Here is a 13,917-nt window from a genome sequence, read left to right as displayed (position 1 = left end):
ACACGACACAGCGGCCCAGTGAACTGTCACTTGTACTATATAGGACTATAGTTTTGCTGTTTCGCACGATCCATCGATACAAACCTGATTAAACAGGAAAGGGCGGGATTTTTCCCGCGCGATAGATGATACTGGCCATACATTTCAAAGGCAATTTCAATGTATGCAAACAGAATAATTAAGTAACAATATGATATCTAGTAAAACTAAAAACACATATGATTTATTGTGTTAGAGTGTAGTAGTAGTGCTGTATTGCATAGTTGTTAGCTGTAACATGCTAGAACGTGTAGAGATGTAGTTTTGGAGGGCCTACAGAGAGAAAGCATAGTACGGTCACCGAACTTCAGAATACGCTCATTACGGTCACTATATACATTTTGCGGTGATTATACGGTCACTTGCTCACCGTTCAGCATCGGATTGCACTCTGTTGACCGGCCAAATAGTCTACGTGGCACCATGTTGACTAGTTAAATTGACCACGTTCCTTGTGGCCCCACCTGTCAGTTCGCATAGGAAAAAGGTCAGATAAAGACAAATTTACGCAGGCGCGACAAGACTCCAACCCATGTGCGGGAATCACCTGGTTGTGTATGTGTCTGCTAGGGCCTGATGTGTGCACATGCACGTGTAGGTTGAGCACTTGAGTGTGAGAGTGTGTGTTGGTCGTGTGGTGTGTGCATGCATGCATGCGTGTGTGTGTGTGTGAGTGTTGCGTGTGTGTGTGGCTATGTGTCTACGTGTGAGTGTTGCGTGTGTGCGTGGCTGCATGTGTTCATGTGAGTGTTGCATGCATGCAGTTCGTGTGCATGCATGCATGTCTGTATAATCACCACACCAGCTCTTGTGTGTTAAAACAGACGGCTCATCATACCAATACAAGGCCACCTTGTCCGTTGTGCCCGCGGTCATGACTTCAAACCACCGTCCAATATTTCTTTGTCGTTTGTTTCATTCTTCCTAGCAAGATGCCCGTGTGTTGCATGTAACATCAAGATCCATTTGTATGACTAGTTTATCTTGTGAGAGAAAAGGATGAACGAGGGAAGGCCTTATTTGCAAATGTGGAGAGGTGTGTGGGTATCTTTTTGCAAAATTGCCATAGTTTCCTTCCTATTTGTCAGATATAAATCAGACGGCCTATATTGCAGGATGGCAGGCACACCATCATCACCAACTCTGTTTTTTATAAGAGTGTAGTTATAAGAGTGTAGATGCAGATGTAGAGTAGATACAAGTCGACAGGTGGGTCCAATGGTAGTGAGATAATGTGATACAACACTAGAGGTGCCATGTGGAGCGTTTAGCTGGTGAACTAGTCGTGTCTTGAGCAAATACAGAGCTGTACGGTGAGCCCATGACTGTATAATAACCACAAAACATAAATGGTGACCGTAATGAGTGGATTCTGAAGTCCAATGTACGTATCGTGCTTTCGCTTCAAATACAATGATCGTCACTGTATATATCGCGAGAGAAAGATAAAACATGCGTGAATGTGCTGGGGGCGTACTTTTAGAGGACCTGGAGATAGTTTGTGTGCATACGTGAAAGGGGCGTAGAGGGGGTGTATGCGATGGAGAGAGAGATGCTCTTCATTTCTCTTTATTATGACTAACTTTATATATAGTATAAAAATATAAAAATTCACAGTGCGGAATAAATATCATTGTGGGCACCATGCAATGCAAATTAGTGTTCATACTCCTCCATATAACTTTGTAATGTTGTATATATGTAGAAATTCTAAAATATTTTTTGGCCATAGTTTATTCAAAAGGAATGTTGTATGTGAAATAAATGTGAAAAGAGGGCTTTTTAGATCAATGGGGTACGTGATGTAACATGTGTGAATGTGTAGTTGATGTATTTGGCAGGGCCTAGAGAGGTATGTGTGTATTACGTATTCGAGAGAGGCATGGATAGAGGGGCCGACGGGGGGAGGGGGCATGGGAGAGATAGAATGAGAAATGAGAGAGGTCTAGAGAGAGAGATGAATATGATGTCACGGCGAGAGATGTCCTTGAGTGTGTATATGCAAGGGGGGAGGGGATAGAGGCACGAGGAGAATTTTTTTGTGGTTTCTGTGTTGGTATGTCTGGGTGTGAGAAGATAACGAGATCTGGGGGCAGAGGGTGTGTCACCGCGTGAGGTTCGGTGGGCCTAGGTGAGGCCCTTGGTACTGTTTCTCCTGTGCCACATTGGCCGTCCCGTGACACATTTAGGGAGACCCATGGATGACTAGTCTTACAAGACAAAGATAGCAGAATCGTGAAGGACTTTGTGTCCACTGACAAAGCTAGCTAGGATTTGTAACCCTAGGTCCTCGGACTAAGGTAACCCCTTATCTCTGATATTACTATTCATCCAACCTAACTTTAAGGGACATCCTACAAAATTCTATGCTAGAATCATACTCGTCGATTAGGAAGAGAGGTCTGAGACAATGTGTGAGAGACAGGCCTAAAGATAATGTGTGTACGGGAGACACGTAGGCAGGTCTATGTATATAGAAAGGGTCGATGGGGATTGTGCGTCTGTATGCTTGTGAGAGGAAGAGTGCTTGTGATAAAGGTTAGTGAAAACAGTCGTAAATGGTTATGAGAGGGAGGGAGGCTTATATATCGAGAGCATATCTGCGAGAAATACACCTCGGGAGAGAGTGTGTGAGCATGTGTGAGAAACCACCGATGGAGTGAAACTACACATAAAAGACTGATGTACACATTGATTAAAAATATAAATTGTATCCAAATATTAGGATGGGATGATGATATTTGCAATTCGCGTAAGGAACGGTCATTGATCCATCAGACATCTAGATTCTATCGAATTTGAGCATGTCTATGTTATAATTCGACATAATTGATCCACACAGTTAGTATTTTGAACTCCAGACAATGCATCACTTTAGCAATCGAATATAAACGTGAGTATAGTTCATGTTGTGTGTGTAAAGCACATTATACATACAAAAGTTACACAACGAACATTATAAATAGCTAGCTATGAACTAGCATACATTTGAATTCAACTTAAGGTGGTTTAAAAAATTCAAATTCAACATGAAGTCCATTCAATTATTTGAATTCAATATCATGGCATTTGTAAATCATACCTAAATTATGGGGGCACCAATCTTTGCTCTGCTTTTGTACATAATAGCATATATAGTCATGTACAAAATAGATTCAAATTTAGCTCCTCCATTCCAAAATAATCATAGTTATAGGATTTTCAAGTGTCAAAATTTCAAAAAGAAGTGGATAATTTAATGAGGTTTCCAAACATATATACAAGGTCAAATTTAACGTTGTCTATTTAGGTCAAACCTCAATGTTTCGGAGTACTCTAATCGTGAATGCTTCTGTTTCAAAATTTCAAACGAAGTGCCAAAAGAGCCTCAACTCGCCCCAAACCGTGTGAGACCAATGTTTGGTAGTAGAAGGAAATTACTTTTCTAACTCCGACCCGTGAAACCTACCGGCCTGACGTCCAAAGGTCTAAACCGGGGTAGGTTTGTAGCTTCATCTAGACGCCACACAACCGCTTCCGAAAACATTCATACACAATGGCCGCCTAAGCACACATGCGCGCGGCCGAAATTGCTCCCGCCCACTATTTGGGACACCTGGGATTACCATCCTACCCCCGACCCGCAGTAGGTCTGAAATTTAAGAGGGGGGCAAAGTTTATAATTTCTCCAAATTTCAAACAAGCATGTCCCATCTGTTCAAAAAAGCCAAAAATAAGCGCGTTCCAGACCGAAACATGGTTCTCCCTTAGCTCCCCACCCCTGCCCCCTGTCTGATTCCCCATTCGTACTCTGTGGGCGCCAAAACTACCTCTCCACCAGCCGCGAAACCCCGACGTCCTCCGTCCGCCACCCCATCCCACCCATCAACCGCCGCCCTCCTCCATCACGCCGGAGCTGATACCCCGAACCACAACCTCAACTGCAACGCCCTCCATGGCTAGTAGTTGAAGCCGAGGCCGAGCTGTCCGTACTCGAGCCAGTTCAACCACGCCGTCCTACGCCTCACTGTTGCCACTCCAACTTTGCCACCGTCCACCGCACCGGAGCTATTCCTGCTACGCCATCCTTCGCCGCCTCAGATCTGCTTCCCATCTGCCGACATGCGGCCACAGCAACACAGTCAACAATTTGGCTATGGGTTCCTCCAAGGTTGCACCCTCCTCCAAAACATCGGTTCCCCCAGCAAAAAGAAGGAAACCGCCGCGACATATGGAGGACACAACACTAGCAACCGGAAATGGTACCCCTCTTCCCTTATTCGTGCAAATATTATGTGTCTGCTTGCATGGTATGCATCCCACAGAAGACGCTAGTTGACCGCTTCTTATTGATACTAGATGTTCCTAGTAACTCGTGGTGCACAAGGTTTCTCCTCATATACTATTTCACCTTAGCTAGAGGTCCGTCGCCCCTGGATTTGAATTCCTAGTCAGTTGATTCCCAATTAAAGGAAGCATTCCCCGGTGTAACAGGCGCTAGTCTGCCTATTATGCGAAGGAAGCAGCGCCTCGATGTTTATCTTAGGGGCGTGTGGGGCCTAGAGCTGCTGACGCCCGATCTGGAGGTCGGCCGAGATTAAAGGGATAGCCGGGGGCGCTGCCAAGCACGGTGGTGGTGTGAGATCGAGGGGAGGGCGGGGCGGCGGAGGCATGGGTCTGGGTCGGTGGTTGCTGGCGGTTCGAGAAAGATCGTCAACAGTGACTGGCGGGTGGTAGACGAAGGCCATCTGTCCGTTCCTTATAGATCGGACGGTTCATAAAAAATTGGCTGGCCTATTTATTTTCAGTCGACTGTTATTTTGATAGGACCACATGTGGTGGTGTGCTGGAGGAGTACCTGCATTTCCCAGCCATCCCTGTGCTCATATATTACAAAATCATACGGAGTAGAATCTAATTTTGTTTGCCATGCAATGTTGTAGAGCTATCATATGTCTCCTGTCATTTATTTTTCAGCCACCTGCTATCTGCTACTTTTACAGTGCACTAGTTCTGCACACACTTCACTCATACTCTCACTATTATGTTTTTATGCAAGGGTATTTCAGACTCTGCCTTAACAGAAGCAGAAAAGAAAAGAGAGAAGTCGCTCCAGCTTCGTACACGGTTAGGCCAGACACGTTTCAGCACTTTAAAGGGTGTAGTGTCAGCAGATGGAGACGGTAAACGTAGCTCTAGAGTTGATGATCTCGCTCGTAATGAACCACCATCCCAGGTGTCTGATCTAACTTCGCGGTGTCATATGTGGTTGCATGTTGCATATGGTGACTAGCTTGTATTCGAAAGGCCGAAGTTGGTCTTTATTAAGATAAGGAAAGATATTTTTTACATGAACCACCATCCCGGGAGCACCAGAAGACAAATAGCTAGTTAGGACACTGGCCGAGCTAGTGACAAGCCCAACATTGACAGTCATCACCTAGAAGCCAACTAAAAAGCCACGATGGTGGCGAAGCAGCCCGCCTCCCACCAGGCTCTCAGGTCCTAGATGGTCATGCTCACCACTCCAGCCGGATGTCTAGCTTGTATTGCTTCCAATTTGGTTAAATTGCATATGCTTAGCTTACACATTATATGTTTGAATATGACATGCCTTCCTATTTTTGGCACATACCAGTACATTTGTCTATTAACCATGTTCTTACATCAAACTAATGTTCTTGTGTATCCCTCATCAATCACTTATGATGAGGCAGTCAGGCCAGTGGACTACTATGAGTAAAGATCATCATTTAAAGAATGCAGCGTCAGCCTCCCCACATGATTCTCAAGAAACAACAAGGCTAGATGAAGATAGTGAACGTAGCTTTGTTGATTACCGCATTTCCCCTACACGAGCATCGCATGTGCTTGCTCTAACTTGGCAGCGTGATATGTGGTTGCATGTTGCATATGGTGTCTTGATTGTAATTCTTCCAATGTGGTTAAACTGCATGTGCTATTCTGCTTAGTTTATACATTATACCTGTTAATGTGACATGCCTTCCTGTTTTTAGTACATAGTACATCTGTCTATTAAGCATGTCCTTACATAAAACTATTTTTTTTGTATCCCACATCAATCAATATGACGAGACACCTTTAGTATATGCAGTGCGATATTAGTTGCATCTTTCATATGATTTATAGCATGTGCTGCTTCTAATTTGTTGAAATGCTATTTATGATGGGACACTTTTAACTTGGCAGAGTCATATTGGTTGCATCTTGCATGTGGTGTCTAGCTTGCATTGATTCTTATTTGTTGAAATGGCTTCTGCTTAGTTTACACAAACAGTTGTGAATATGCCATGTCGTCCTGTTTTTCATACGTATTCCATCCTGGTATCATGTGTTTGCCTTACATCAAAGTAGTGATTGCCAGTATCATGCACAAATGAGTTATGCAGAGTGAATTTTATTGCTTTTTCTTGTTGGTTTCACTTGACAATTCAAAATCAATAAAGCGGAAGGAAGTTAGCAAGGCAGCGGATAACGGTGCTCCTTCCAAACGGAGGGCCTCTACAGATTCTACTCCTCCAACCCCCCAAGATGATTTGCAAGACAACGCATGCATAGACACTCAACGTAGCTGTGTTGATGATGAGAATGTCTCCCCTAGTGCACCATCACAGCTACTCCCTCTAACTTGGCACTGTTATATGTGGTTGCATGTTATGTATGATGTCTAGCTTGTATTGCTTCTAATTTTGTTGAATTCCATCTGCTTACTTTACACATTATACTTGTGAATAAGACATGTGTTCCCATTTCTAGAACATACATTATCTGTCTATCACACCATGTTCTTACATCAAAGTACTAATGTTGTGTAACCTGCAACAATCACTTATCATAAGACATGTTTGACTTGGGAGTGTGATATAGGTTACATCTCGCATTCTTTTCTAGCTTGTACTACTTCTAATTTGTTGAAATAGCACTTATGACGAGACAGTTCTAACTTGGTAGTGTGATATTCGTTGCATCTTTCATATGGTGTCTAGCTTTCATTGCTTCTAATTTGTTGAAATGCCTTCTCCTTAGTTTACACATCATAGCTGTAAATATGCAATGATGTCCTTTTTTGTTACACATTCAATCGTCCTATCATGCGGTCGCCTTACATTAAAGTAGTGCTCATCAGCATCCTGCATCAATGAGTTCTGAAAAGCGAATTTTTATTCATTTTTCTTGTGTGTTTGAATTGACAAGGCAATAAAACTAAGAAGCAGGAAGGAAAAAAATAAGACAGGTACTGATGGCGGTCTTCCGGCGAAACCGGCATCCTAGGTGCTTTCTCTAGCTTGGCAGTGTGATATTGTCTTGCATGTTACATACGGTGTCTAGCTTGCATTGGTTCTTATTTGTTGAAATGGCTTCTGCTTAGTTTACACAAACAATTGTGAATATGCCATGCCGTCCTGTTTTTCATACATATTCCATCCTAGTATCATGTGTTTGCCTTACATCAAAGTAGTGATTGTCGGTATCATGCACGAATGAGTTCTGAAGAGTGGATTTTATTGCTTTTTCTTGTCGGTTTTACTTGACAATTCAAAATCAATAAAGCGGAAGGAAGTTAGTAAGGCAATGGATAAAGGTGCTCCTTCCAAATGGAGGGCCTCTACCGGTTCTACTCCTCCAACCCCCGAAGATGATTTGCAACACAACACATGCATAGACACTCAACTTAGCCGTGTTGATGATGAGCACGTCTGTAGGATCGAGAAGAGGTGCCTAGAGGGGGTGATTAGACCCTCAACAAAGAAAAGTAGCAGTTTTTAAATTCTTTAAGTTAAGGTGGAGTTTTAGCACAAGTTTAAACATTCACAATACATTTCAAGCAAGCATGGCAAGAGTATATGAGCAGCGGAAAGTAAAGCATGCAACTTGCAAGAAAGTGAAGGGATGGGATTGGAGTGTGCAAATGCAATTGGAGACACGGAGATTTTTGGCGTGGTTCCAATAGGTGGTGCTATCGTACATCCATGTTGATGGAGACTTCAACCCATGAAGGGTAACGGTTGCGTGAGTCCACGGAGGGCTCCACCCACGAAGGGTCCACGAAGAAGCAACCTTGTCTATCCCACCATGGCCATCGCCCACAAAGGACTTGCCACACCTGGGCAGATCTTCATGAAGTAGGCAATCTCCTTGCCCGTACAAACTCCTTGGTTCAACTCCACAATCTTGACAGAGGCTCCCAAGTGACACCTAACCAGTATAGGAGACACCACTCTCCAAAAGGTAATAGATGGTGTGTTGATGATGAACTCCTTGCTCTTGTGCTTCAAATGATAGTCTCCCCAACACTCAACTCTCTCTCACTGATTTGGATTTGGTGGAAAGATGATTTGAGTGGAAACCAACTTGGGGAAGGCTAGAGATCAAGATTCTTGTGGTTGGAATGGAATATCTTGGTCTCAACACATGAGTAGGTGTCTCTCTCTCAGAAAATGAACGTTGGAAGTGTAGGCACGTTCTGATGGCTCTCTCCACAAATGGAGGATGGGCGAAGGGGTATATATAGCCTCCACACAAAATCTAGCCGTTACACACAATTTACCAAACTCGATGGGACCGAATTATGAAACTTGGTCACACTGATTTAGTTCAAAATGTGAACATTAGGATTTTCGGTGGGACTGATATGATCAATGTTCTAGGGTTAGGGTAAAACCTCAACTCGGTTTGACCGATTACACAAACTCGGTGGGACCGATTTTGGTAATAAGCAAAACAGAGAGTTGGTCAAGCAAACTCGGTGGGACCGATTGCATATCTCGCTGAGACTGAAATAATTGCAACAGGCAACAGAGAGTTTGCAAGCCCATCTCGGTGAGACCGAGATCCCATCGGTGAGACCGAACTAATTAGCATTTCCGACAGTGGCTATGTCAAGTGAACTCGGTGGCGCCGCATAGATCAAATCGGTGGGGCTGAGTTTGACTTTTGGTTTGGGACATATGTGGAAATGAGAAAGTGGTTGAGGGCTTTGGAGCATATCACTAAGCACTTTGAGCAAGCAAGCCATTAAGCAACACCTCATCCCCTTTTAATAGTATTGGCTTTTCCTATGGACTCAATGTGATCTTGGATCACTAAAATGAAAATGTAGAGTCTTGAGCATTTGAGCTTTTTGTCAATCTTGTGTCCTTAGCATTTTGAAGGGGTTCCACATCCTCTTGTCCAAGCCACTCCACTGTCGAACTCATCTGAAATATACTAGATAAAAGTATTAGTCCAACAAGAGATATCTTGACATTAATTACCAAAATCACCCAGGGAGCACTTGTGCTTTCAATCTCCCCCTTTTTGGTAATTGATGACAACATACATCAAAGCTTTAGATAAGGATATAGAGAATATCAAGTAAAGCTTGGGAAGGACATGTAACATGCATAGGCTCCCCCTACATGTATGCATTCATGTAAATATTGAATATAAGAGCATGTGAATGCATAAGCATGATAGAGCAAGCAATGAGTTACATGTATCTTGGCTATATGCATCTGAGCAAATTATGTAGATGCAGGAAATATACCTTATTGTTCATGAGTCCTTGCAAAAAATATGTACAGTAGGAAGAAATCATCATGCACATGAGTGTGATGCATATACTTACCTTGTGGTCTTGAGCTGGCTTTGAAAAAGATGAACCTGAGTAAACAAGGTTAGATAACACAAAAACATCTACTGAACAGAGCAAGCAGTAAACCACAAGAGTACCAAGATTGGGATGACATGTTGAAAGTGAGTTCTAGATACTCTATTTAAGTATAGACATGTCCCCAAAGAGGTAAAGATATGCAATGAATCCGAAGATTTCCTTCCTTAGATGTCTTTCTCCCCCTGAATCTTATATGGAAAATGGGAGAAGATAGGGAAACGAAAACCAGAGCAAAACATAACAACACAGTCATAACACATACTAACATGCCTTTCCCCTCTTAAAGACATGTGACTTCTCTCCTCTTGAATACCAGGCATCTGGGGTCTCTCTCCCTTTGATCTGATTGAGCACTCTCCCCCTTTGATGTGATCTCTCTCCCCATTTGACATCAATTTCCAAGAAGGGTCTTCTGGAATGTGAGTTGAAAGGGTTTGGTCCTTGAGTCACAAAACAAAGGAGCATATAGAATTTGATGCAGGTAGAGGACAAGAATCATTGAGTGGAGCTGGAACGAGTATGAAGGATGCAAATGACAAAGTGTTTTCTCAGCATTAAAATTGGTAACACTGAGTTGTTTTCTTCGGTGGCACTGAAGTAGTTCGGTTAGACCGAAAAAGACAAACCGGTGAGGCCGAGTTCAATATAGAGAGGAAACAGTTGTCATCTCAGCTCACTAGGCAAATAAGATCTCACAAAGATTTGCAAGGAATTAATGAAAGATTTGCAATGAATTGGATGTAGGGAATGCAGAAACGAACAGAGAAAATAAAAAGATCTAGATGAAGTTTTTTTTGATTAAAGAAGGGGGAAAATATGCAGGAGACAAATGCAAGAACTCAGAGGAACACTAGAGAACTTCATCTAGAAATGGTCGGCGACAAAGTCACTTATGTTAGAGTATATTGACTAAGGAGTCAAGTGAGAACACTTGATTGTAGGTCATACTCATCGTTTAAGCTCAAAATGGGTTTACCATTTTTTGTTTAAGCATTTTGATGTATTCACATCTTGTTGAGCTGCTTTGACCCATGACTTGGGGTAAAACTTCTCTAAGATGGAATAACATACCTTGGATGGTGGTGTTGATCTTGATCATGTAGTTGAACTTGTGTGGGATGCTCAAGGTTGATGTAGCTCATCAAGAGTTGGGAGCACCGCTTGTAGTTTGAGTTCATCTACCTACATGGGTTAGTCTTGCAAGGAAGAGCACTTGTGTATACAAGTTGACAGTTGTGAGATTTGGTACCAAATGAAATTTGATATAGAAGAATTGTCAAAGGATATGTTGAAGGGTTTCATGCTTCCTTGTCTTCAACTACCATATTGTAGAGACTTGGTATGTAGAGATTGCTCAAGATGTGAGTGTTTTGCAATCTCATAGATTTAGAATCATCCAAGTACCTACAAGGGTTAGATAGCATGCAAGGGTGCAAATATATCCAAGACATATGATCATCATCATAAGAGAAATATCAAGGATTAGTTAAAGGCTCATGCCTTGCATGTATCCAAATGGAGTTTCTACTCCAAGTTTGAGGCATCAATGATGTTCAATTCACCTCTCAAACGGCAAAATACTTTCTCATCAAGCAGTTTGGTGAATATATCCGCCAATTGCTTATCAGTACGAACATGCTTAAGATCGATGTCCCCTTTGGCAACATGATCTCAAATGAAATGATGATGAACTTCAATATGCTTAGTTCGAGAATGTTGCATGGGATTATGAGCAATCTTAATAGCACTTTCATTGTCACAAAGCAATGGAACATGTTTCACATAGATGCCATAATCTTTAAGAGTTTGGGTCATACAAAGTAATTGAGCACAACATGAATAGGCGGCAACGTATTCCGCTTTGGCAATAGGTAAGGATACTGAGTTTTGTTTCTTGGAGGACCAAGACACAAGAGATCTACCAACAAATTGACAAGTACCCGAAATGGACTTTCTATCAACCTTGTCTCCGGCATAGTCCTAGTCGGAATAGCCAACAAGATCAAAAGAAAACCTCTTAGGATACCAATTGCCAAAATTTGATGTGTGAATTAAGTATCTCACTATCCTTTTTACATCCTTGAGATGACATTATTTGGGGCCGCTTGATATCGTGCACACATGCACACACTTAGCATAATATCGGGACCGGAGGCACATAGATATAACAATGAACCAGTCATAGAGCGATAAACCTTTTGGTCAACCGGCTCGCCATCCTTGGTCAAGTCAAGATGTCCACTAGTAGGCATGGGTGTATTCATACCTTTGCATTCTTGCATGTTGAACTTCTCGAATAAGTCCTTAGTATACTCTGTTTGGGAAACAAAGGTACCCTCCTTAGTTTTGTTGATTTGCAAGCCAAGAAAGAACTTGAGTTCACTCATCATAAACAACTCAAACTTCTCCGACATTAGATTTCCAAACTTTTCACTAAAATGAGGGTTAGTTGAACCAAATATGATATCATCAACATAAATTTGGCACACAAATAATTCACCATTAACCCTCTTAGTAAAAAGAGTAGAATATATCTTTCCAATCTCAGAGCCTTTTTCAACAAGGAACTTGGTCAAGAATTTATACCACACTCTAGGAGCTTGTTTAAGACCATAAAGAGCATTGTGAAGTTTGTAAACATGGTCAGGTTTCTTAGGATTAACAAAGCCTGGAGGTTGTTTAACATAAACTTCCTCCTCAATTTCACCATTTAGAAAACCACTTTTAATGTCCATTTGGTACAAGGTAATATCATGGTGATTAGCATAGGCAAGTAAGATGCGGATGGACTCAAGTCGAGCAATGGGGTCATATGTCTCACCATAGTCCATACTTTCAACTTGAGTGTAGCCTTGGGTGACGAGACGTGCTTTGTTGCTAACTTCTTGTCCATCTTCTTCTTGCTTGTTGCGAAACACCCATTTGGTACCGATGATGTTGTGGTTGTTGTTGGGCTTCTCAACCAATGTCCACACTTGGTTCCTCTCAAAGTTGTGTAGCTCTTCATGCATGGCATTTATCCAATCCGGATCTTCCAGTGCTTCTTCAACCTTCATAGGTTCAATGCTAGAGATGAATGAATAATGTTCACAAAATTTTCCAAACGAGTTTTAGAGCGAGTGATTCTCCCGGTTTGGATATCATTGAAGATTTTCTTGATGGGATGGTCTCGTGCAACTCTTGCTCTAACTCATGGGAGCTTTTGTTTGGGTCAGGGAGGAACATCTTCTTCATCATCTTGTTCTTCCTCTTGGTCTTCTTCATTATTGATGTTGTCGTTCTCTTGTCAAGGTGGAGAAGGAGGTTGATGAGGTTCATCTTGGTGTACTTCCTCATTTTCTTCATCTTGGTGTGTCCCACTTGTGGATGCCTTTGTGTCAACTCTTGGTTCACCTTGTTGTGAGGTAGAAGCTTCCACTTGGATGGACAAGGTACTCTCCTTCACCTCCATTGGACGAATCTTGCCAATAGACAAGTCTTGGATTGCTTCCGAGGGGTCTTTGTCTCCTACATCAATTGGCATTTGCTCTACTTGCGAGCCGTTAGATTCATCAAACTTCACATCTACCATCTCTTCAACCTTTAGGGTGAAATTGTTGTAGATACGGTAAGTGTGAGAGTTTGAGCCATAACCAAGTAGGAAACCCTCATGAGATTTAGGAGCAAACCCAGAACGATGATGCTTATCAAGAATATAGCACTTTGAGCCGAATACTCGAACGTATCCAACATGGGGTTTGTTACCGGTGAGAAGCTTGTATGCCGTCTTGCTGAGTAGCTTATGAAGATACAAGCGATTTGTTACATGACAAGCTGTCTCAACCGCTTCCACCCAAAAGTTTTTTGGAGTCTTGTACTCATCAAGCATCGTTCTCTCCATCTCAATAAGAGTCCAGTTCTTCCTCTCACCAACTCCATTTTGTTGAGGCATTTACGTAGCCGAGAACTCATGTGAAATCCCTTCTTCATTAAGAAAGGTATCCACATTTGTGTTCTTGAACTCCGTTCTGTTGTCGCTGCTAACCTTCTTGATCTTCACTTCAAATTGATTTTGGGCCTTCCTAGCGAAGTTCTTGAAGATCTTTTGGACCTGTGATTTATCATCAAGGAAGAACACCCACGTAAATCTTGAAAAATCATCGACTATGACTAGACCAAATGAGTTTCCGCCGAGACTTTTTAAGGCATTGGGACCAAAGAGATCCATACGAAGTAGCTCGAGCGGT

This window comes from Triticum dicoccoides, chromosome 1A (genome assembly GCF_002162155.2).
Source record: "Triticum dicoccoides isolate Atlit2015 ecotype Zavitan chromosome 1A, WEW_v2.0, whole genome shotgun sequence".
In the NCBI taxonomy this organism is placed as follows: domain Eukaryota; kingdom Viridiplantae; phylum Streptophyta; class Magnoliopsida; order Poales; family Poaceae; genus Triticum; species Triticum dicoccoides.
The sequence above is the reverse complement of the archived record's forward strand: the minus strand, read 5'-3'. Positions refer to the sequence as shown.